Below are 24897 nucleotides of genomic sequence, written 5' to 3'. Positions count from 1 at the left end.
AAAATGTAAAAGCAGATTACTGCTTAGCTAAAGTTCATATTTTACTAAATACTTCAAAGCAATCTGTTAGCTTTAAAGAGATCAAGCTACCCATGTGTCTTTGAATATAAGATACAAAATCCATAAATTTTAAATTTTGATCTTTGTAAACTACACATGGTGCAGAAGGAACAAAATGTTTTGAGTAATTTTTCCCAGACATGAACAGCTTTAAAGACTTACATGGGTACAGATTTCATCTGGTCAGAGAGTGGACTGAGAGAGGGGACGAGTTTTTAAAGGGAAGCAGAAAAAAAAAAAAAACCATAGAGAAGCATCTATCATTTCCTTGGGAAATCTTTTTACTAAGAAATAATTTCTTTCTACCCATAGCCATGAAGACAAGGTGATAGGCTAACTCCTCTCTGCATCTTGAAGGAGCAACCTGAAACCACACTTATATCAGGAACAGGCTGATTTGGGGACACTGGGTATGGGCATACATGGTCACAGTCTGGAATGAGGTGATGGTCAAGGTGGGGCCAGTAGCCCTCTGGGTGTTTTAACACCTCAACCCATCCTCTGATAGTAGCTGCCTGGGCATGGGTCTGACTGTGCCACACTCTAAACTCTCTGGTGAGCTTATCCGGTCCCATGACCTCAACACCATCTGTGACTGATGTCTCTCGTGTGTTTATTTCCAAACCTGACATCCCACCTGAGCTCCAGATTCATTTTTCTGACTGCCTGCATGACAGTTCCACTTGCATATCTAATAGGCATCTCAGATTTTACATGACATGCCTTCCCCACCCCGTGTGTCCCCCTGCAAACATCCTCAAATTAATAACTAAGCATTGCCATCAACTCAGGTATTCAAGTACAAACACCTAAATTATTTTCCTCATTTCTCATTCTTCACCTGTGGTCCATGAGCAAATCTTGTTGATTCATCCAAATCCAGCTAGAATTTTGTTGTCACCTTTTCTTTAGCTTTCACTCCAGTTCAGCCACCAAAGTCTCTCATTGGATCTGCTACAGTATCTCCTGATTGGCCTCCCAGCTTCAACTCTTGCCCACCGGCTACATTTGACAAAGCAGTCAGACTCAGTGGCTTAACATTCAGGGGGATTTATTCTACTTCATATTCAGTATCACAAATTTGAGCTTCAACCTTGACCTTGTATTTTTCAGCCGTTCTAATAACGTAGTTTGGGGTTTTGGATACTCCTGCTACGTTAATGGAAGAAAGGGTACAATTGAGGGAGAAAATTGTATTTGGATATATTTTTTTTAATTTTATTTATTTATTTGACAGAGACACAGCGAGAGAGGGAACACAAGCAGGGGGAGTGGGAGAGGGAGAAGCAGGCTTCCCGCGGAGCAGGGAGCCCAATGATTGCAGGACCCTGGGATCATGACCTGAGCCAAAGGCAGCCACTTAACGACTGAGCCACCCAGGCTCAGTATTTGGATATTTTGTAAGAGCAATATGCATGTCGAGCATGGTGACCAGGAAGTCACTCCCCTGTCTCTGGGAAGCCAGCCTAAGGCTCAGTTACACTGTTACTGTTGCCCAGGGCAAGCTTGTCAAAGAAATACTCTGCCATTCCTGCTTCTAAGACCTCTATGTTGCTACCCAGAAGCAACAATTGTTAACATTTGCATATTTTAGTAAACTAAAAGTTTTCAAGTGAAGTTGAAGACTCCCTTTAATACCAGCCTAATCCCATTCTTCACTTTTTCCACAGGGACAACCACTGTTGTGAATTCTAGACCATGTTCTTTTATACTTTTACCATACATATACACTCACTGACACCCAGGGCCCCAGACCACCCACCTCACCTCACCCCACCACCCCCCTGCCCCCACATCGTTTATAAAGGGAAGATTGATTTGTGTTTTCCAGGGTCCCATGGAATACCTTCTCCCTCCATCTCCCGAGATCCTGAGCTGCATGTGGATGGGGTTGGGTGGATAGAGACTCCTGGATACCTGTTTTAAAACCTAAAAGGCGAAAGATTGGCACACGAATCAACCAGACACCTTTTTTTAATTTAAGAACCAAATAACTTTATTGAAACCAAATAACTTTATTTATTTATGGCAAAACTGGATGAAGAAAAGAAAAACTGGAACGTTTTGCAAAGGCAATACTGCAATATGCATGCTCGGCATGGTGATCAGGGAAAGTCACCATGCACCCTGTGGCTATAGGGGAAACAGTCCCAACTCAGTTCTTTTTGTCGCTGTCGCCCAGGGTGAGCTTGTCAAAGAGGTACTCTGCCATGCCGGCTTCCGGGGCCCCCATCTTGCTCAGGTTGGTGACATAGCCCCCCAGCTCTTTGATGGACTTGACTTGCTCGTGCAGGTAGTGGCTCTCGAGGAAGTCGCACAGGTGGGCATCGCTCTTGTCGGTGGCCAGCTGGTGCAGGTCGAGCAGGCTCTGGTTCACGCTCTTCTCCAGGTGCAGGGCGCACTCCATGGCCTTCAGGCCGCTCTCCCAGTCGTCGCGGTCCGGCTTCTTGATGTCGCGGAGGCGGACGCGGCCCCCGCGCTGGTTCTGCAGCTGCATCAGCTTCTCGGCATGCTCGGTCTCCTCGCGGGACTGGCGCAGGAAGAACTGGGCGAAGTTCTTCAAGGCCACGTCGTCGCGGTCGAAGTAGAAGGCCATGGACAGGTACACGTAGGAGGCGTAGAGCTCCAGGTTGATCTGGCTGTTGATGGCGGCCTCGCAGTCGGGGTGGTAGTTCTGGCGCACTTGTGAGAGCGGTGCGGTGGCCATGGCTGGTGGTCCGGGCACCAAGGCGAAGGTGAAGGTGCCGCGGGAGCGAGGGCTGCGCAGTGGGCAGCGGCGGGGCCGAAGGCGGTGGCGGCCTCGGAGGTTTCCCAGTGTGAATGAAGAGAGAGGCCGGAGGCAGACAGGCTCCGTGCCTGGTGGCAACGGCTCTGAGATGGGGCCAGTAGTTGGAAACCGTTACCTGGAAGTGGTGGGGGAGGGGGAGGGAGGATCTGTTATGTGGGGGAGGGGGAGAAGGAAGTGAAGGATGAAAGAAGGGGGTGGGCCACAAGCACTGAGTTCAGGTTACGTCAGAGCCTGCGTAAGAGAGGGAAACTGTGCTGAGTGCCTGGCTTCTTATGCGTTTTTAATTTTGCATTAAGTTTTCTAGTTTGCAAGAAGTTTATCTTATTCTTAATTGTTCTATAGCAACATTTTCTTATTTTATAAACTAATTTTCTTCCCTTAAAATTTTGAGACTATGGGAGCACCTGGGTGGCTCAGTCGTTAGGCATCTGCCTTTGGCTCAGGTCATGATCCCAGCGTCCTGGGATCGAGCCCCGTGTTGGGCTCCTTGCTCAGCCGGGAGGCTGCTTCTCCCTCTCCCACTCCCCCTGCTGTGTTCACTCTCTAGCTGTCTCTCTCTCTCTCTCTCTGTCAAATAAATAAAAAATCTTAAAAAAATTTTTTTTGAGAATATGAATTTAAATTTTTTGGTAAAGTTCTCTTCTGTTTCCTGTATTATCTCTGTTTTCCCCCTACAAATATTTCATTTGCTCATGATGATTTTCACTTTTAATTTTGTCAAATATCTGCCAGACCTTTGTTTACTTATATTTAGGAATAAATGGCTTGTTTAATCAGCCTAGGTAATTAGCAAAGATCTGATCTGTAGTTGTGATGTTTATTTCACCAATATGCTTCTCTTCAGAATGAAAGGGCAGGGTGTGTCAGTTACTCAATGGTTTTCTCCTTCCTGGGTATAAAGCATGGAGCTTGGATAGGGACCCTCCCTGTTACCAAAATATATTTTTGCCATTGGAGGAGTAATGTTTTTTCCTTCTGGGTAGATATGCCCTGTTGTTTCTCTCCTGTGAAGATCTGTAGTTGTCTTAAGCTCATTCACTGTCTTTGGAGTGTAGTTTTGGGAGATTAAAGGTGTCAGATGAGACAGGTGCTTACTTCTCATTGTAAGTAAGAGTGGGGGAGGGTCAGAGCAGGACAGGAAAAATAGGTCTGCTCTTCATAGAATAGCTCTTTCATCTCACAGCTGACCTTGGAGCCTCTGCGCTGCTGCAATTTCATTTACTCTGGCATTAGAGTTTCTCTGAATATGACCAGGTTTTCTACTGCAGGTGTTGCAACTTCTCTGAATTAGCCAATCTAATAGCCTCTTCTCCTGTTTTTCCGGAATTCCTCACAATTTTTGGTCTCCTAATGGCACCCTTTCTAGTGTGTCTGTGTGTAGATAATTTTTGTGTTTAGTTCACCACCATGATTCAATTATATTCTTCAAAAGCCATTTAAAAATGAAACTCTACTTTCTGAATAAGTGGTGTTTCTACACAGTTCAAAAACCACAGAGTTTCCTCTGCAGGCAACCATTGGTACTATTTGTGATAATCAGTAGGAGAAAAAGAATGAAAAAGAAGAAATCATACTTATCGTAAGAAAAATCATAGAGTCAGAGTTAAGAAACTTTAGAAACATATTCCATAGCACATTTTTTAAGTGTACATAGACCATTTACTAAGACAGACCATGTTCTAGTCCACAACACAGATCTCAATAAATATAAAATTACTCATATCATGAACAGTATGTTCTCTGATCACAACAAAACTGGATTAGAACTTATTAACATAAAGGTATCTGAAAAACATTTAAATATTCAAAAGTTGATAATACATTTCCGAACAACCTAAAGGTCAAAGAAGAGGTCAAAGGGAAATTAGAAATTATTTGGACTTGAGTAAAAAGAAAACACAGCATATCAACATTTGTGACATGTAGCTAAAGCAGTGTTTGCATGCTAACTTTTGAAAGCTTTAAAAAATTCTTATATTAGAAAAAAAAGAAAGGTCTCAAATCCATTATTTAACCTTCTACCTTAAAAAGGAGAAAAAGAAGACCAAAATAAACCCAAGTCAAGTGGAAGGGAGGAAATTATAAAGATATGAGCAGAGTTTGTTTTTATACATATGTTAAAATGAGTAAGTTATGAGTAAAACTGGTTCAGTAAATTGAGGAAAATTGGGTCCTAATGTTTAGGAAGGTTCTCAGTGTACTGGAGATTCCCCAAAGTAAGAGGACCTGAGCATAAGGAGTAATTTTATAAAGAGGTTGAAAGAATAAGGTTGTGAAAAGAGGGAGAAATCTCTGGTCACTGACCAGAGGTAGCAGGTAAAACAGGAGTCTGGGTCTAGGGAAAACTGTTCAAGATGAAGATATTTAATCATTTCAGGTTCAGAGACAGGTAGAAATGATTTTAAATTTTAGCTCTTTCATGTTGTAGAAATGTGATTTTTGTCATATTAATAAAGCTGTCTGAACAACAACAAAAAGATATGAGAAGAAAATAGTGAAATAGAAAACAGAACAAAAATAAAAACAATAGGTCATATCAATGAAATCAAAGCAGGTTCTTTGAGAAAATTAAACAAACAAAAAAATAAACCTCTAGACAGACTAATCAGGAAAAAAAGAGAGCGAAGACACAAATTACCAGTTTCAGGAAAGAGAGAGGAGCTATTACTACAGATCATATACTCATTCAAAGGATGATGAGGGAATATAATTGCTATATAGATATATATTTTGATTTTTCATCCCCAGTTCCTCACCAGAGGTTCTAAAACCTTTGTACTTTTCTAAGCGATAAGAGCAGTAGAATCATCTTTGTTATAATAATTGTTTTTTTTCCCTAGCTCCTGAAACAACTCTGGAGTGATAAAGATGAAAGGAGCATCTTTTGTTATTCATAACAAACTCCTTTCAACCACACCTGAATTTATTATAATGATGTGACTTTTGGAAAGCCCCTAGGGATGGAGGACTGTTTGCCAGAGGAACTAACCGTGTTATTTCAGCCCTTCTTCCTGACTCGAGGGGAGAAGGACTAGAGGTTAATTAACTGATTTATTTAATATGCCTAGGTAATAAGGCCCCCATAAAAACCCTAACTGAAGAGATTCAGAAAGCTTCCAAGTTGGTGAACACATGGAGGTCCTGGGAAGGTAAAAAACCTAGAGAGTTTCCATGCCCCTTCCCCTTATTCCTTGCCCTATGCATCTCTTCCATCTGGCTGATTCTGAGTTGTATCTTTTTATAATAAATGGTAATCTAGTAAGTAAACTGCTTTCCTGAATTCTATGAAACATTGTAGAAAATTATCGAAGCTGAAGAGGAAATCATGGGAACCTCCAGCTTAGATTTGCAATTAGTGCCTGAAGTGGTTGATTGGGGGGCAGTCTTGTGGGATTGAGTCCTTAACCTGTGGGATCTGTGCCGATTCCAGGTAGTTAGTGTCCTAATTGAATTTTAGGACAGCTAATTGGTTTTTGGAAAAGTTGGAGAATTGGTTGGTATGGGGAAAACCTCCACATATTTGTTGTCAGAAGTATTCTCTTTAATAATGAACAACTTTATACCAATAAATTTAACAACATTGACGAAACTAAGCTACATGCTAATCTATGTATGAACAGAGATACAAAAATCTTATATACAAAAGTTACCAAAACAAATCCACAGTGACCATGTTGTATACATGTAGGTACTAATGTTCATTCAACAGGAAATATATACCCTAAATAGCCCTCTATCTTTAATTAAATTGAATTTTTAGTTAAAATATTCCCACAGAGAAGACTTCAGACCCACTGGCTTTACTGATGAATTCTGCTAAATATTTAAATAAGAAGCAGGTAAATCATACAAGCTCTTCTAGAAAATTAAAGAGGAAGGAATACTTCCTAGTATATCTTCTAAGGCCAGCCCTACCCTGATATGATAACCAGACAAAAAAAATTACAAGAATGGTACAGACCAGTTTCCTTCATAAATATAGGCACAAATAGGGCACCTAGGTGGCTCAGTCAGTTAAGCATCTGCCTTCGGCTCAGGTCATGATCCCAGGGTCCTGGGATGGAGTCCCACCTTGAGTTCTCTGCTCAGTGGGGAGCCTGCTTCTCCCTCTCTCTCTGCCTGCCACTCCCCCTGCTTGTACATGCTCTCTCTCTCTCTCTCTCTCTCTCTCTCTCTGACAAATAAATAAAGTCTTTAAAAATATATATATAGTCACAAATATTCTTAATGTGTTAGAAAATTGAATCCAATAATTACAAAATAATGGCATAATATGACCAAGTGAGTTTTATCTCAGGAATGCAGGGCTAGGTCAACTTTAAAAAAACAATCAATGTAATTTATCATATTAATGGACTAAAGAAGAAATGTCATATAAGCATCTCAATAGATTCATAAAAAGCATTTGACAAATTCAAATATTCATTTCTGCTTTAAAAAAAAAATCTTAGGGTGCCTGGGTGGCTCAGTTGGTTAAGCGACTGCCTTCGGCTCAGGTCATGATCCTGGAGTCCTGGGATCAAGTCCCACATCGGGCTCCCTGCTCAGCAGGGAGTCTGCTTCTCCCTCTGACCCTCTTCCCTCTCGTGCTCTCTATCTCTCATTCTCTCTCTCTCAAATAAATAAATAAAATCTTTAAAAAAAAATCTTAGCATACTAGGAATAGGAGAAACTTTCTCAACCTGATATAGGGCTTCTTTGAAAAACCTACACCTAACATCATATTTAGTGGTGGAAGATTGAATGACTTCCACCCTAAGGTCAGCAGCAAAACAAGGATGTCCATTCTCATCACTCCTAATTAACATTGAGCTGGAGGTCCTAGCTTGTGAAATAAGGCCAGAAAAGGAAATAAAAGGCACACAAATTGGAAATGAAGAAATAAAACTGGCTCTACTTGCAGATAACTTAACTGTCTACATAGAAAATCTTGAAGTGTGTACAAAGAAGCTACTGAGACTAATAAATGAGTTTAATACGATCTCAGGATATAAGGCCAATATACAAAAATCCATCTTATTTTTGTATACTAGTGATAAACAAAGAGGAAAAAAGTTAAAGTTCTGTTTAAATTGCACCCAGAAGGCCCACATGAAATGCTTAGTTATAAATCATAGAAAATGTATTAGTATTTATACATTGAAAACAACAAAACACTGATGAAGAAAATCAAATACTACCTAAACAAGAGGAGAGATACACTGTATTTACAAATTAGAATACTTAATGTTGTTGTCAGTTTCCCCAAAAACTGATCTGTGTATTCAACATAATTCCAAAAAAACGTAAGCAGGACTTTTTGTAGAAATAGACAAAGTATTAAATTACTGTGGGTTGGCAATGAAACTAGAATAACTGAAAGAATTTTTTTTAAGTAAGCTCTGTGGAGCCCAACGTGGGGCTTGAACTCATGACCCTGAGATCAAGACCTGAGCTGAGATAAAGAGTTGGTGGCTTAACCAAGTAAGCCACCCAGGTGCCCCTTGAAACAATTTTTTAAAAGAACAAAGTGTGAAGACACACTGATTTCAAGCCATACTATAAAACTACCATAATCAAAACAGTGTGATACTGACAAAAGTATACAGAGATGAATGGAACAGAAGTATAGATGAATAGAATAGAAACAGACTCATATCTATATGGCCATTTAATTTTTGACAGAAATGAAAAGGCCATTCAATAAAGAAAGACAGTCTTTTCAGCAAGTGGCACCATAACAAGTGAACATCTATATGCAAAAAATAAAAATTAAAGAAACTTAATTCATTTCTTTCAGCATATAAAAATAAACTCAGTGTGGATCATACACCTAAATGCACAACATGAAACTATAAAATTTCTTGAGCAAGCATAGGAGGCAATCTTTGAGATCTTGGGTGAGACAAAAATTTCTTAGATGCAGAACCAAAGCATGGTCCATAAAAGAAGAAAATGATAAATTGGACTTCATTAAAATTAAGAACTTATGTTAAAGGTTCTCTTTAAGAGAATGAAGGGCAGTGCACAGATTGGGAGAAAATATTTACAAATCACATATCTGATAAAGAACTTTATATCCAGAGCATATATAGAACTCAATGATAAAACAAAAAGGGGTGGGTGAAGTAGGTGAGAGATTTGAACATACATTTTACAAAAAAAAAAAAAAGATATGAATGACAAATAAGCATATGAAAAGATAGACATTATCAGACAGTAGAGAATTTCAAATTAAAACCACGGTGAGATATCACTGCACCATTATTAGGATGTCTAAAATTGAAACACCATCAATAAGGATGTAGACCACCTCGAACTTTCATATATAGCTGATGGGAGTGAAAAATGGGACAGCCATATTGGAATATGGTTTGGCAGTTTCTTACAAAGATCCACATACACTTACCATCTGACTCAGCAATCCTAGTCCTAAGTATTTATTCACCTGAAATGGAAATATATCTTTACACTAAAACCTCTTTGTGGCTGTTTAGATCTGCTTTTTTGTAATTGCCAAAACCTATAAAAAGCAAATATCCTTCAACTGACAGATGGATAAACAAACTGTGTTGTTTCCATGTAGTGGAATTCTAGTCAACAATAAAAAGGAATGAATTACTAACCCAAGCAACACTGTGGATGAATCTCTACTGCATTATGCTAAGTGAAAGAAGGAAGACTCAAAAGGCTATATATATACGGTTTCATTTATATGACATTCTGGAAAAGGCAAACTATAGGCCCAGGAAACAGATGAGTTTTCTCTAGATAGGGGGAGAGGTTTACTACAAGGGAACACAAGATGGGAGATTTGTGGGAGTGATGGATGGTAGTTACACAATTGTATGCTTTTGTCAAAACTCTCAGAACTATACATAAAAAAATGTAGATTTCATTGTGTGTAAATTATACCTTAATTTAAAAAATCAATTAAGTCATAGGTATGGAAGAGAAGAAACTAGGATTTTAGCCAGGGAAACAGAAACACGTGTATACAGGTACATACACACATACACACAGTCACATATATAACCTAAAAACATTTACAAAGAAATATTCAAATAAGTACACATTCATGTGTGGTAATATGAATGGCATCTACAGATACCCTTGAAAGATACTAAACCAATAATAAGTACTTCTTGTAACAAAAATCTTAACTCTGTTGAAAACTCTTGGTAGATGGTTTAATTTTTCCCTAGTTTCTGGATAAAAGTGTTATGTGATACAGACTGAAAAGCCTAACATATTCCACATCAAAATGTGGATAAAAAATACTTTCAGAATATACTTGTACTTTTTAAAAGTAATACATGTTGACCTTTTGAAATTTGGTGACTTATATTAAAGTATTAACTTCTAGCAAAAAAGAAACAGTGATTAATGCATATTTTCTATTTTGATCACTTTTGTGTAATCTTTTGGCCTTATCCTCACTGTCGGTAGGGAATGATAGGGGAATTTGACGATTGTTTTTCCCTTTTGGAAAAGAGATTATAATATTTATGTATTTATGTTTCACCCTGCCTGTGTAGAAAAAATGAGTTAATATTTTTTCTGGGTCGGGAAAAAATTCTGTAGCATAAAATAAAACCCGAAGATAATTAGGAAAAGTTTTCTATTAGCAATAAACGTGCCTCGGATAAACCTCACTGGCTACGATACTGCCACTGTGCAAAGCTAAAACCCGAAGATAATTAAATCACTAGTACCTGCAGCATTTTGTGAAATTCTGGAGTGGCATATGGGCTAAACAGAAATTAACCTAAAAGAAATTGTCTATCATGCAAATTACTTTCATTTGCATGAGTCTCCTAAATATATAGTACTCTTTATAGGAAGTTGTTTTATGGAGAACCTGTAGAGCATTTTAGAGAACAGCCTTGTGCAAAAAGACCAGATCAGAGACTAGGAACTGCACAAGATTTATGGACAAATCAAGCAGTAAGGAGACTTAAGATTTGAAAATTCCATTTGTTAACTATATAGACTTAGGATGGGAAGAGATGTTGAGAACCTGCCTACCTACCACTTGACAAGCACTGAGCTGTACACAGACTTATCTTTTGAACTTTAAAACAGCAAATCTATTAATGGAACCATATATACAGGTAAAATTGGTAAGTATTAATAGTCCCATTTTACAAGTAAAGAGACCAAGACCCAAGATAACTAAATTGCCTAAAGTTATATAGCTAATGGCAGAACTAGGAAGTAAATCCAAGTCTATCTAATGCAAAATTACTTTGTCACTGAAAGATACAATTTCTGAAGGGAGTGTCTAGTTATTAGAACTAAAAGAGTCTAGAACAGCACTGTCCACTAGAAATATAATAGCCACAAATGCAAGCCATTCACTTAATTTTTGATTTTCTGGTAGCCACATTACAAAAGGTAAAGAGAAATTGGTATAATTAATTTTAATAATATATTTTATGTAACCTAAATCTAAAACATTAAAATTTCAAGATGTAATTAATATAAAAATTAATGAAATACCTTGCATGTTCCTTTTTAAACTAAGTCTTTGAAATCTAATCTATACTTTACATTGCAGTGTGTTGTAGTTTGGACTAGTCACTTTTCAAGGACTCACTTGACACATGTGGCTAGTGCCTATGGTATTGGACAGAGCAATTACAGAGGCAAACATGGCCCAGGCAGTACCTTGGAATTGGGTTAGAGGAGACAAGCTAAAAAGTGAGCACTGGCAAAGAAGAAACTTGTATCAACTCCAAGGTACTACAAACAGAGAAATGAAAAATATCAGAAGCTGCTGGGTTCTGTAGAAAGTCAGGATGTGTTTTATGATTTACTTTATGACAAAGCTAAGAAGTTGAGGACTCTAAAGCATAGTGAAGGAAATCTACTCCTATTGAGGATTGATCCCAGAGAAAGGCCAGTGGATCAGCTTAAGAACCATGGCTGGGCCAGTCATTTGAAATAGAGGTTTATGTGGAATTCTGTTTCCACTCTATTTTGCCAAAGCACATCAAAAACATGGTTTAGAACAAGTTTTCCTGGTAGGCTCTGGACCAGAATGTATTGAACCAACTACCCAAGTTTTGGGCCTTTGAGAGGTCTGTTTCTGCATGGCTAGGACCAGGTGGTTATACAATACAGCCAAATAAAAATCAAATGTTCTTGCCGATTACCTTCCCAACCACTTGGCCCTAGGGAAGATATAGAAATTCATCCTTCAGGCTAAGATTGTCCTTGAGTAACATAATTTTTCCTTTCTAACTTGTCTTAATGTTTCTTTTAATTTGATTGGATCTGTGTCAAAATCCTCAGAGTGATTTTACCAGGCCCTGCACTTGCCCCTTCACTAGGGAGGGTTTATATGTTTATACTACAAATTGTAAAAAGATAGACATGTCCTGTTGCTCTCCAGAGGTGCTCAAGTTTCGCCTCAGGCAAAATTCTGCACAGTATGAATTTGAGGTTTGAGGGAGGAGTGGTGGTGATAATGGTGGTCATTGTGTTGTTTTGGGAGCATGCACGCATGGGCTAGAGATAGAGCTGTGTAAAAGAGAGAGAATAGGCTATGGTCAACCTTTTCTCTTTTGAAGAAATGGAATTCAGAGAGTTCTGGAGAGCTTAAGTCACTGGTAAAAGAACTGTTGATAAGGACACAAAATTGAATTTAACTAGTAAAAATTACTTAGAGATATATAGGAATATGCCTGGCATATCTGGGACTATATATTACCTTTCTTTCCTTGATTTTCATTCTCTTTCCTTCACTATCAGTTTCTCCCTCCCTCCTTCTCTCTCTCTCTCAAGTTTCTGTACCTAGAGATACAAGAAGTGGAGTGATATTGAAGAAGATGGAAATTAATAGAGTGACCTACATAAAGCGGGAAAATTTTAAATGCTACAGTGCCAGAATTAGAAAAAGACATCACAAGAAAGGGAAACTACAAATCATTATTGTTTATGAATATAGATGAAAAAAATCTTCAACAAAATCCCAGCAAACTGAATCCAGCAACATAGAAAAAGAATTATACTTCATGATCATTTGGGATTAATCCCAGGAATGCAAAGTTGGATTGACATCAGAAAATCAACCAGTGTAATACACCATATTTGTTGAATAAAGGACAAAATATTTGTGATTTTCTCACTATATGGGAGGGGCAAAATGCAACAATCTTTCATTATAAAACAAAAACAAAAGCAAAACAAACACTCAACAAACTAAGCATACAAAGGAACTTCTTTAACCTGGTAAAGGGTGCATCTAAGAAAAACCCACAGATGACATCATGCTTCATGGAGGAAGACTGGATGCTTCTCCCTTAAGATCAGAAACAAGAGAAGGATCTCTCCTCTCACCCCTTCCACTCAGCATTTTACAAGAGGGTCTCGACAAAGTAATTAGGCAAGAAAGAAAAAAAAAAAGACATCCCATTTGGAAAGGAAGAAATAAACCTATCTCTGTGAATGACATAATCATGTACATAGACATTCCCAAGGAATCTACTAAAACCTATTAAAAATAATAAGTGATTTCAGCAAGGCTGCAGTATTCAAGATTAATCTACCAAAATCAATTGTATTTCCATACTCTAGTAATAAGCAATCTGAAAAAGGAATGTTAAAATTTCAATTACAGTAGCATCAAAAATAATACCTAGAAATAAATTTAACAAAAGAAGTGTAAAATTATACACTAAAAACTATAAAACATTGTCAAAAGTCATTAAAGAATACCTAAGTAAATGTAGAGATGTCACATGTTCATGGATATAAAGACTTAATATTGGGACACCTGGGTGGCTCAGTCGGTTAAGCATCTGCCTTCGGCTCAGGTCATGATCCCAGGGTCCTGGGATCAAGTCCCACATCGGGCTCCCTGCTCAGCGGGGAGCCTGCTTCTCCCTCTGCCTGCCACTCCCCCTGCTTGTGCTCTTTCTATCTCTCTCTCTCTCTGACAAATAAATAAATAAAATCTTTAAAGACTTAATATTAAGTTGCAGTCCTCCCCAAATTAATCTACAGATTCAATGCAATCCCTGTCAATATCTCAGCTGCCTTTTTGTAGGAATCAAGATGTATCCTAATTCTAAAACTCATATAGAAATGCAAGGAACTCAGAATGCACAAAACAATCTTGAAATTTCAGTACTTAGCAAAAAGCTTCAGTAATCAAGACAGTGTGGTGCTGGCATAAAGATACTCATCTAGATCAAATTAATAGTATTGAGAGTCCAGAAATAAACCTTACTTTTATGGTCAATTGATTTTTTTTAAGATTTTATTTATTTGACAGAGAGAGAGATAGCAAGAGCAGGAACACAAGCAGGGAGAGTGGGAGAGGGAGAAGCAGGCTTCCCGCCGAGTGTGGAACCCGATGTGGGACTTGATCCCAGGACCCTGGGATCATGACCTGAACCGAAGGCAGATGCTTAACGACTGAGCCACCCAGGCGGCCCTGGAATCGATTTTAAGCAACAGTACCAACAATTTGATTGGGGAAGAAGAGTCTTTTCAAAAAATATTGCTAAGAGTACTGGATATCCACCTATGAATGAATGAAGTTGGATCCATACCTCACACTTCACACAAAATTAACTCAAAGGGGATCATAAACCAAAGTATAAGAACTAAAACTATTAAACTCTTAGAAGAAAACTTAGGAGTAAATCATCATAACCCTGGGTTAAGAAATGACTTCTTAGATATGATAGCAAAAGCACAAGCAACAAAGCAATATAAATTCATCAAAACTAGAAACTTTTGTGCTATAAACAATACCATTAAGAAAGTCAAAGATAATCTACACAATGGTAGAAAATATCACAAAACATGTATCTGAGGGGCACTTGGGTGGCTCAGTCATTAAGCGTCTGCCTTCGGCTCAGGTCATGATCCCAGGGTCTCGGGATCAAGCCCCGCATCAGGCTCCCTGCTCAGCAGGAGGCCTCCTTCTCCCTCTCCCACTCCCCCAGCTTGTGTTCCGGCTCTCGCTATCTCTCTCTGTCAAATAAATAAATAAAATCTTTAAAAAAATGCATCTGATAAGGACTTATATCCAAAATATATTAAAAAATAACTTTTTACAACTCAATAATGAAAAGATAAATTACTCCATTTTAAAATGGACAAAGGAGTTGAATAGACAAATGAAATGCAACAAAGAAGATCTACAAATGGCCAGTAACTACATAAAAAGATGCTCAGCATCATTAGTCACAAGGGAATTTAAAATCAAAGCTATAATGAGATACACCTTTACATACACTAGATGGCTATAATAAAAAAAAAAAGAAAAAGTGTGAGTAAAAACATGGAATAATTGAAACACTTGTACATTGCTGGTGAGAATACAAAATAATATAGCCACTTTGGAAAACATTTTGGCAATTTCTCAAAATGCTAAACATATTGTTAACATATTACCCAGCAATTCCACTTCTAGATATCTACCTAAGAGAAATAAAAGCATACTTCCACATGAAAACTACATAAATGTTTATAGCAGCATCAATAATAATAAAAAATTTGAAAGAAACCTAATGCCATCAACTGATGAATACATGAACAAAATATGATTTATCCATGTAATAGAAAACTTGGCAATAAAAAGGAATGAAGTACTGCTATATATTGAAACATGGATGAACTTTGAAAATTAAGCAAAACTGAAAGAAGCCAGCCTGAAGAAACCACATTTGTATGAAATTTCCAAAATAGGCAAATCTATAGAGACAGAGTATAGATTAGGGGTTGCCTAGTGCTGGGGTCAGGGAGAATGGGGAACGGCTACTAATGGGTTGCTTTTTGAGGTGATGAAAATGGTCTAAAATTAGATTTTGGTGACGGTTTCATAATTCTGTGAGTATACTAAAAACCACTGAATTTTTTACTTTAAATGGGCAGACTTTATGCTTTTTGAATTAAATTTCAATAAAGATTTTTAAAAATTAAAAATGTAATTCCTCTCTAATGTTATTGAAAAATAAATTCCTAATATGACGTTTTGGCTACTTCAAGTCTTTTGACATGGTTGGAAGTATGATTTTTATTACGTGAGTTGAAACTATTGTCTGTTAACCTACAAAAAAGCCTGTTAGTTGCTGCTTATGTACTTTAAATACAGATGTTATTGTATTGGGCTTATTCTACTAGTGGGTAGAGGTTAAGTGCCCTGTTTGAGTAAGCTATCCCTACTGTGCATAAATGAGTTATATCAGACCTCCTTGCAATGTTGGACCTTGACTAGTGTCTGGGAACTTTAGTTTTGGGAGTGTTCCCACCTTTCCTTAACTGATAAAAATGCCTCGTTGTGCCAAAAGTATGAAAACAATATTGTTTCACACATGTGATCTTTCTGTTTGTATGGAATCTAGGTATTTGCTAAGCAGAGGGTGCCTACATGTCCAGATCCCAATACAGACTTTGAGCACTGAGTGTCTAAAGAGCTTTTCTGGTAGACAGCATTTCACATCTGTTGTCTCACCTTGTTGCTGGAGGAATTAAATGTGATCTGTGTGAATCCATTGGAAGAGGACTTTTGTAAACTTCCACCTGGTTTCCTCCTGGCTTTGTGCCATGTGTCTTCCCCTTGCTTATTTTTCATTGTAGCTTTTCCTTACAATAAGTTAAAGCCTTAAGTATGACTATTTATGGTGTCCCGTGAGTCCTCCTTGTGAATCATCAAACCTGGCAGTGATCCCGGAGACCCCCACCATAGTGGTGGCAGCAGTAAGATATCCTCTAACGACCCTGACTCACTGAAATACAGCAAAAGCGTGGTTTGGGAAATGGAAGAATGAAGGAGTGGGAGATGACAACCCTTTGGTGCCTGGGTGGCTATGGAGTCCTCCCTAGTATGAAAATAGCAGTTGAGCTATTCTCTGTTGTGATAGATCCAACACCAGAAGAGTTGACCTGCTGGGTCCTCTTACTAATTTGGCCATGAAGGGTAACTGAAAAAAATGTGTAAAAAGCCTTTGGTTTTTGTACTTGCTCCAGACTGCAGGAAAAAGCACCCCCTCATTTCCAAAGGTAAGCTTGGGCCAGCCAAAAATGTTAAAAGTCTGTATTTTTCTTTCCTCCAAGTGGGAGAAAAATGGTTAAATTCAGTTCCCAGGACTGGAGCAAAGCTTTAGATAAACTTTGAGGAAAAAAGGAGGGAGAGGAACACTCTAGCCATTTCTTTGGGTTAGCTGCTACCAAAACAGCAGCTAACTGCTACTCTTCCCCACACCACATTCTAGTCTGTATCTCAGGGATCTGCAATGTTAAACCTGTAAATCTGAATTTCTTGTTAGGAGGTTGAGTGAATTTGCAATGAGAAAAAGAAACAGTTTTTAAAAATGTGTTTATGGCTATTGCATCACTGTATGCTTGTAACTATATAAATGCTGCAGCAATCATCCTACTCAGGGAAAGCTTAAAAAAATGGGTTAGTCAAACACAACATTCTTACTTTTAGCCACTGGTGGGCTGATTGGAATTTGAGTCCTTTGAAGATTGAAAACAATAAATTATTATGAGTTTTGCCTATTGGGGTCTCTGGAAAAAGAGAGACAACATGAAAGAGAAGCAATCTCCAAATGGAGATACATTTTTGGACTTTTAGAATGCAGTTTTACTTGTTAGTGAGCTCTTACGAAATCAGATGTCTGACCCTTAGAAGCTGATGATTTTCCAGCCTGTATATTTTGTAGTGGGTCAAGTTCAACTCCAAGACTGACAGGGCTTAGGCAAGCCTTGATTGTCACCTGGATTTGGAACAAAGCTGACGGTCTGGCCCTGCAACATCTAAGCTTTTTTAAGAATACTGAATTCATAGATCCTGATTGCCTGGACCTGACTAAAAGCTGATACTGTCTACCATGGGCTATTTAAGCCTCAGCACTAGCTGTGTGGAACGAAAATCTGCAAAGTTGCTTTACTCAGTGAACCAAAATCAGATTCTGGGTCTTTGTTGCAGATTTGGAATACTCATCAGTGAGGCCCTAAGCTATAAAAACATTATGGATGCTGCTGCGTTCTCTGGTTCACATATACATGCTTATGGGAAAGGGCTTGTTCTCTGATTGGACCATGAAATCGAGATGCTGACCAGCTCTGTATTTCTGCAGAGACTATGGCATTCCTAACTTGTGATTCCTGCTGAAAGCTGCAAGTTGAGAGAGGACATATGTTACAGCTTCTGCCCACTTTTGACAGAATTAACACTTGACCCCTCTCAGGTATGTCTCATGGCTATTGGCTTTCTGTGTTTGATGTTCCTGATTCGTTGCAATTTGCAACAATGAATGGACAGCCTTAATCTACATCTCTCACCTTTCTCCTCATACACACACCTTAGAAAAGCAATTTGATTATTAAATGCAATATCTTTGGTTTCAAACTGATTGCTAAGCCTAAATCACTGCTGGCAGCACTATGAAACAGTAGGAGATGGCCCCAGTTCCTTCATTTTTTCTATACAGAATAGCTTCAGATGTTTTGCATAATCATGAAGAGGTTAAATAGATGTTGTGGACAAGCAAAACTGGAAGTGTATTTGTTTGTAAGGACTGCCATAACAAAACACTGTAAGCTGGATGGCTTAAACAATAGAAATTTATTTTCTCTCAGTTGTGGAGCCTAGAAGTACAAGATCAAGGTGTTGGCAGGGTTGGTTTCTTTTGAGGCTTCACTCCTTGGATTGCAGATGACTACCTTCTTGCCATGTCCTCACATGGTGTTTCCTCTATGCATGCCTATCCCTGATGTCTATATGTATCCAAATTTCCTCTTCTTCTAAGAAAACCAGTAACATTAGATTAGACCCACTCTAACATCCTCATTTTAACTTAATCACCTCTTTAAATGTTTTTGATATGTGGAACCATCCTTGTATTCCAGGAAAAAAATCCCACTTGTTCAGGGTGTATGATCCTTTTAATATGCTATTAAATTCAGTTTGCTAGATTTTGTTCATGATTTTTACATCCATATACATCAAGGATATTAGTCTCCAGTTTTTCTTTGTTCTGGCATCTTTTTCTGGATTTATCAGGGTGATGCTAGCTTCATAAAATGAGTTTAGACATATTCTATCATCTGCAATTCATTGTAAGCAATTGATAAGAATTGGTGTTATATCTTCTTTGTATGTGTGGTTGAATTTATCAGCAAAGCCCTCCAGCCCTGGGCTTTTCTTTCTTTAGAGATTTTTGATTACTGTTTCAACCTTCCCACCAGTTATAGATCTGTTCAGGTTGTCTATTTCCAAAACTGTAAAACTAAAAGAAAAGATAGGGGAAAAGCTTTATGGCATTGCTCTTGGCAACAAATTCAGCCTCAAATTCATGGATGTAACAACAAAAGCATAAGCAATAAAAGCAAAGATAGACAAGTGGGACTATATCAAACTGAAAACCCCATACAACAAAAGAAACAATCAACAGAATGAACAGGTAATCTGCAGAATGGGAGAAAACATTTGCAAACCATATATCAGTTAAGTAATTATTCCTAAATATGTATGGAACTCCTACAATTCAAGATGGGAAATAAATTGGAAGATTTAATTAAAATGGGAAGATTTGAATAGACATTTCCCCAATTAATATATACAAATAGCCAATAGTATGAAAAAATGCTCAATGTCACTAATCATCAGTGATAATTAAAATTTTTTTAAAAGACTACAATGTTGACAAGGACGTGGATAAATTGCAACCCTTATATACTTGGTGGGAATGGAAAGTGGTACAGCTTCTATGGAAAATAATATGGAGGTTCCTCAAAACATTCAAAATAGAACTACCATATGATATAGCAATCCAAATTCTGTGTATTTATTCAAAAGAATTGAAATCAGGAACTGGAGGAGATATTAGCATTTTTATGTTCTTTACAGAACTATTCACAGTAATGAAGATGTAAAAAAAACATAAATGTCCATCTACAGATGAATATATTTTTAGAAATGTGTTACATACCTACCATAGAATACTATTCAGCCTTAAGAAGTAGGAAATCCAGCAATATTGGACAGCAGGGATAAACCTTGAGGACATTATGCTATGTAAAATAAGCCAGGCATAGGAGGACATCTACTGCATTATTTTACTTGTATAGGGTATCTAAAATGGTTAAACTTGGGGCGCCTGGGTGGCTCAGTTGTTAAGCATCTGCCTTCGGCTCCAGTCATGATCCCAGGGTCCTGGGATCGAGCCCCGCATCGGGCTCCCTGCTCCGCGGGAAGCCTGCTTCTCCCTCTCTCACTCTCCCTGCTTGTGTTCCCTCTCTCGCTGTGTCTCTCTCTGTCAAATAAATAAATAAAATCTTTAAAAAAAAAATAAAAAATAAAATGGTAAAACTTTTAGAATCAAAGAATAGAATAGGAGGAGGGGAAAATGGAGAGTTGGCAATTAAGGGGTATAAAATTTCAGTTATGCAAGATGAATAATTTCTAGAGATATGCTGTACAACATTGTGCATATAGATAACAGTATTGCATTGTATACTTAAAAATCTATTAAGAGGGTAGGTCTCATGTTAAGAGTTCATACCACATGAAAATGACATAAATTAAAATAAAATATTTTTGAAAATAAAATTAAAAAATAAGGAAGTTCATTTTTAAGCAAGTTATATTTGAGACGTCTAGCAGGTGAGAAGGTCCAGATGCTGGCAGATGGGTAGATAAGGTAGTGGAGTCTGTGAAATCCTCTTCCAATCCCTATGACTTTCAGTGCAGTGGAAAGCAAGCCACTAGCTGGAAGTAGGGGAGGAGGTGTTACAAGTGTGAAGAGAGATATTATGGTACAAAATAGTCATCCAGAACCTGGCTATCCAAAGGTCACCAGTGTTGTACCTTACCTGGAAGCTTGTTAGAAACACAGGCTTTCATGCTACATGGCAAGATCAAAAAATGTGTTTGTCGAGATGCCCAGGTGATCTCACACTAAGGTTTGAGATACACTTGAAGGGGAATGACTAGATTAGGGAAGAAGAGTCTAATGGCCCAGCTGCATTAAGGGCCCACATGAGGTTTGCAACTTGAATTTAAACAGAAACCCATCTGCATGGCTGTGGGTTTTATTCAAGCCAAATGCATTAGCAGGGCACAGCTGCAGAAAAGGTAGAGAGCTGGTAGTGACTAGGGTTTTAGTTTTTTCAAGGAAGTAGTTTGAATAAGAATAAGTCAAGGGAGTTAAGAATATAAATAAAATGTACATATACATGATGGGGATATAACTAATTTTTTTCTTATTGATACAAACTCAATATTTTCTTATGCAACTCAGTATTTTTTTTACATGAGACAAAAAGTTTAGAGAACCCCGTAAAGCTAATTTTTTTGTACATTACCTTATTAAATGTGAAAACCATTGTTACAACACGTGTCTTTGCTGGTACTAGTAAAGACAATGGGATCTCTGTCCCATTCACATGGGTCAATTGCTTGATCCTTCGAACTCAACTAAGGCCAACAAATGCAGGTATTTTATTATAACATTTCTTTACTTCTTTACATCAGCTACATTTCAAAAGATGACTTGCTTTCCCTCTGGAGTCCAACGAAGGCTTTTGTTTAAATGAAGAAATCGTAGATGCTTAACATTTCCTAAGCTTATTTCCACTAGTCAGTCACTTGAATCAATTTTCTAAGCCCTTTCATTAAACTAGACTAAACAGAAGTGGACCTGATGAGTTATTCTGGAGAGTCATATGCTCTTTGCCTGGGATTACTGGCTTTAAAAATTATGTCCTCCTTTAACTGAAAATTTACCACTAATGTCTCTGAGATAAAGCAAAGCATGAAACAAAACACAAATGTTATCCATGTAACCTTGATTTTTGGGATAGGCCAAATTTCATGTGTTAATATATAGAATTAAGTGTCAAATAATACAGGCTTGGTAAATAGATTGTAATATATCATACAATGGGCCACTATACAGACATTTATTTTATTTATTTATTTTTTAAACCCCTTCACCTGTTTCACCGTCCTCCCCACCAACCTCCCCTCTGGTAACCATCAGTTTATTCTCTATGTTTAAGTAAAATTTCTGGGTTTTTTTTTTTTTGTTTTTTTCTTTGTTCATTTTTTTTATTTCTTGAATTCCACATATGAGTGAAATCATATGGTGCTTGTCTTTCTCTGACATTTCACAGCATTTTACCCTCTAGATCTATCCATGTTGTTGCAAATGGTATGAGATCATTCTTTTTATGGCTGAGTAATATTCCACACACACTCCATATCTTCTTTATCCATTCATCTATTGATGAACACGGGTTGCTTCCATAATTTGGCTATTGTAAATAATGCTTCAATAAACATAGGGGTGCCTATATCTTTTTGAAGTAGCGTTTTCATATTATTTGTGTAAATTCCCAGTATTTAATTCTGTTTTTAATTTTTAAGGAACCTCCATACTGTTTTCCATAGTATCTGTACCAGTTTGCATTCCCACTAGCAGTGTAAGAGGGTTCCTTTTTTTCCACATCCTCACCAACACTAGTTATTTCTTGTATTTTTTATTTTAGCCATTCTAACAGGTGTGAGGTAATATCTCATTGTGGTTTTGATTTGCATTTCCCTGATGATAAGTGATGAGCATCTTTTCATGTGTCTGTTGGCCATCTGGTTGTCTTCTTTGGAAAAATGTCTTTTCATGTCTTCTGCCCATGTTTAATTGGATTATTTGTTTTCTTAGTGTTGAGTTGTATCAAGTCTTTGTATATTCTGGATACTAATCCTTTATCATATATATCATTTGCAAATATATTCTCCCATTCAGTAGGTTACCTTTTTAGTCTTGTTGATTGTTTCCTTTGCTATGCAGAAGCTTTTTATTTTAATGTAGTCATATAGTTTATTTTTGTTTTTATTTCCCTTGCCTCAGGAGACCTATCTAGAAAAATGTTGCTACCATTGATGTCAGAAATTACTGCCTGTACTCTCTTCTACAATTTTTATGGTTTCAGGTCTCATATTTAGGTCTTTAATCCATTTTTTAGTTTACTTTCACATATAGTGTAAGAAAGTGGTAGAGTTTTGTTCTTTTGCATGTAGCTGTCCAGTTTTCCCAACACCATTAGTTTAAGAGACTTTCCCATTGCTTATTCTTGCTTCCTTTGCTGAAGATTAATTGACCATATAATCATGGGTGTATTTCTGGGCTCTTTATTCTGTTTCATTGATTTATATGTCTATTTTTGTGCCAGTACCATACTGTTTTGATTGTTAACACCTTTGTAGTATATCTTGAAATCTGGGATTGTGATACCTCCAGTTTTGTTCTTCCTTTTCAAGATTTCTTTGGCTATTCGGGGTCTTTTGTGGTTCCATACAAATTTTAGTATTGTTTGTTCTAGTTCTGTGAAAAATGCTATTGGTATTTTGATAGGGATTGCATTAAATCTGTAGATTGCTGTGGGTAGCAAGGATACTTTGACAATACTTGTTCTCCAAATCCATGATCATAGAATGTCTTACCATTTGTTTGTGTTGTCTTCAATTTCTTTCATTGATGTTTTATAGTACTCAGAGTACAGGTCTTTTACCTCCTTGGTTAAGTTTATTCCTAGGTACTTTATTACCTTTGGTGAAGTTGTAAATGGGATTGTTTTCTTAATTTCTCTTTCTGTTGCTTCATTATTAATGTATAGCAATGCAATGGATTTCTGTACATTGATTTTGTATCCTGTGACCTTACTGAATTCATTTATCTGTTCTAGTAGATTTTTGGTGGCGTCTTTCAGGTTTTCTATATATAGTATCAGATCATCTGCAAATAGTGAAAATTTTACTTCTTCCATGCTAATTTGGATTCCTTTTATTCCTTTTTGTTGTCCAATTGCTGTGGCTAAGACTTCCAGTACTATGTTGAATAAAAGTAGTGAGAGTGGACATCCTTGTCTTGTGCCTGACCTTAGGGGAAAAGCTCTCAGTTTTTCACCATTGAATATGATGTTTACTGTGGGTTTTTCATATATGAACTTTATTATGTTTAGGTAGGTTCCCTCTAAACCTGCTTTTTTGAGGGTTTTTATCATGAATGGATATTGTACTTTGTCAAATGCTTTTTTCTGCATCTATTGAAATGATCATATGGTTTTTATCCTTTCTCTTGATGTGATGTATCACATTGATTGATTTGCAAATATTGAACCACCCTTGCATCCCAGGAATGAGTCCCACTTGATTGTGATGAGTGACTTTATTAATTTATTGTTGGATTTCGTTTGCTAATATTTTGTTGAGGATTTTTACATCTATGTTCATCACTGGGGCAAAGTTCTCTTTTTTGATAATGTCTTTGTCAGGTTTTGGTATCAGGGTAATGCTGGCCTTCTGGAATGAATTTAGAAGATTTCCATCCTCTTCTGTTTTGGGGATAGTTTGAGAAGAATAGGTATTAACTCTTCTTTAAATGTTTGGTAGAATTCACCTGTGAAGGCATCTAGTCCTGGACTTTTGTTCTTTTGGGAGTTTTTTGATTACTGATTCAATTTCATTGCTGGTAATTGGTCTGTTCAAATTTTCTATTTCTTCCTGTTTCAATTTTGGGAGGTTATATGTTTCTATGAATTTTCTTCAATATTATCCAGTTTGTTGGCATATAATTTTTCATAATATTTTCTTATAATCCTTTGTATTTTTGTTATGTCAGTTGTCATTTCTCCCTTTTCACTTCTCATTTTGAGTCTCTCTCTTTTTTTTTTTATTAGTCTAGCTAAAGGTTTACCAGTTTTGTTGATCTTTTCACAGAACCAGCTCCTGGTTTCATTGATCTGTTCTATTGTTGTTTTAGTTCCTATTTCATTTATTTCTGCTCTGATTTTTTATTATTTTCTTCCTTCTACTCTTTTGGGTATTGTTTGTTCTTGTTTTTCTAACTCCTTTAGGTGTAAGGTTAAGTTGTTTATTTGAAATTTTTCTTGCTTCTTGAGGTAGGCCTGTATTGCTACAAACTTCCCTCTGGAACTGCTTTTTGCTGCATCCCAGTGATTTTGGACCATTGTGTATTTATTTTCATTTGTCTCCATGTATTTTTTTGTTTTCATCTTTGATTTCTTGGTTGACCCATTCATTGTTT

General features: G+C 37.3%; 2 pseudogenes; both read right to left on the bottom strand.

Moving 5' to 3' along the window:
- Window positions 1-2038: 2038 nt before the first annotated feature.
- LOC112812744 (ferritin heavy chain pseudogene) lies at window positions 2039-2953 on the bottom strand (annotated as a pseudogene).
- A 7442-nt stretch (window positions 2954-10395) lies between these two features.
- Window positions 10396-10512, bottom strand: LOC112813018 (U4 spliceosomal RNA; annotated as a pseudogene).
- Window positions 10513-24897: the final 14385 nt, after the last annotated feature.

This window comes from Callorhinus ursinus, unplaced genomic scaffold (assembly GCF_003265705.2).
Source record: "Callorhinus ursinus isolate GAN/ISIS: 27379988/994484 unplaced genomic scaffold, GSC_fseal_2.0 scaffold16, whole genome shotgun sequence".
NCBI lineage: Eukaryota > Metazoa > Chordata > Mammalia > Carnivora > Otariidae > Callorhinus > Callorhinus ursinus.
The sequence above is the reverse complement of the archived record's forward strand: the minus strand, read 5'-3'. Positions and strand labels throughout refer to the sequence as shown.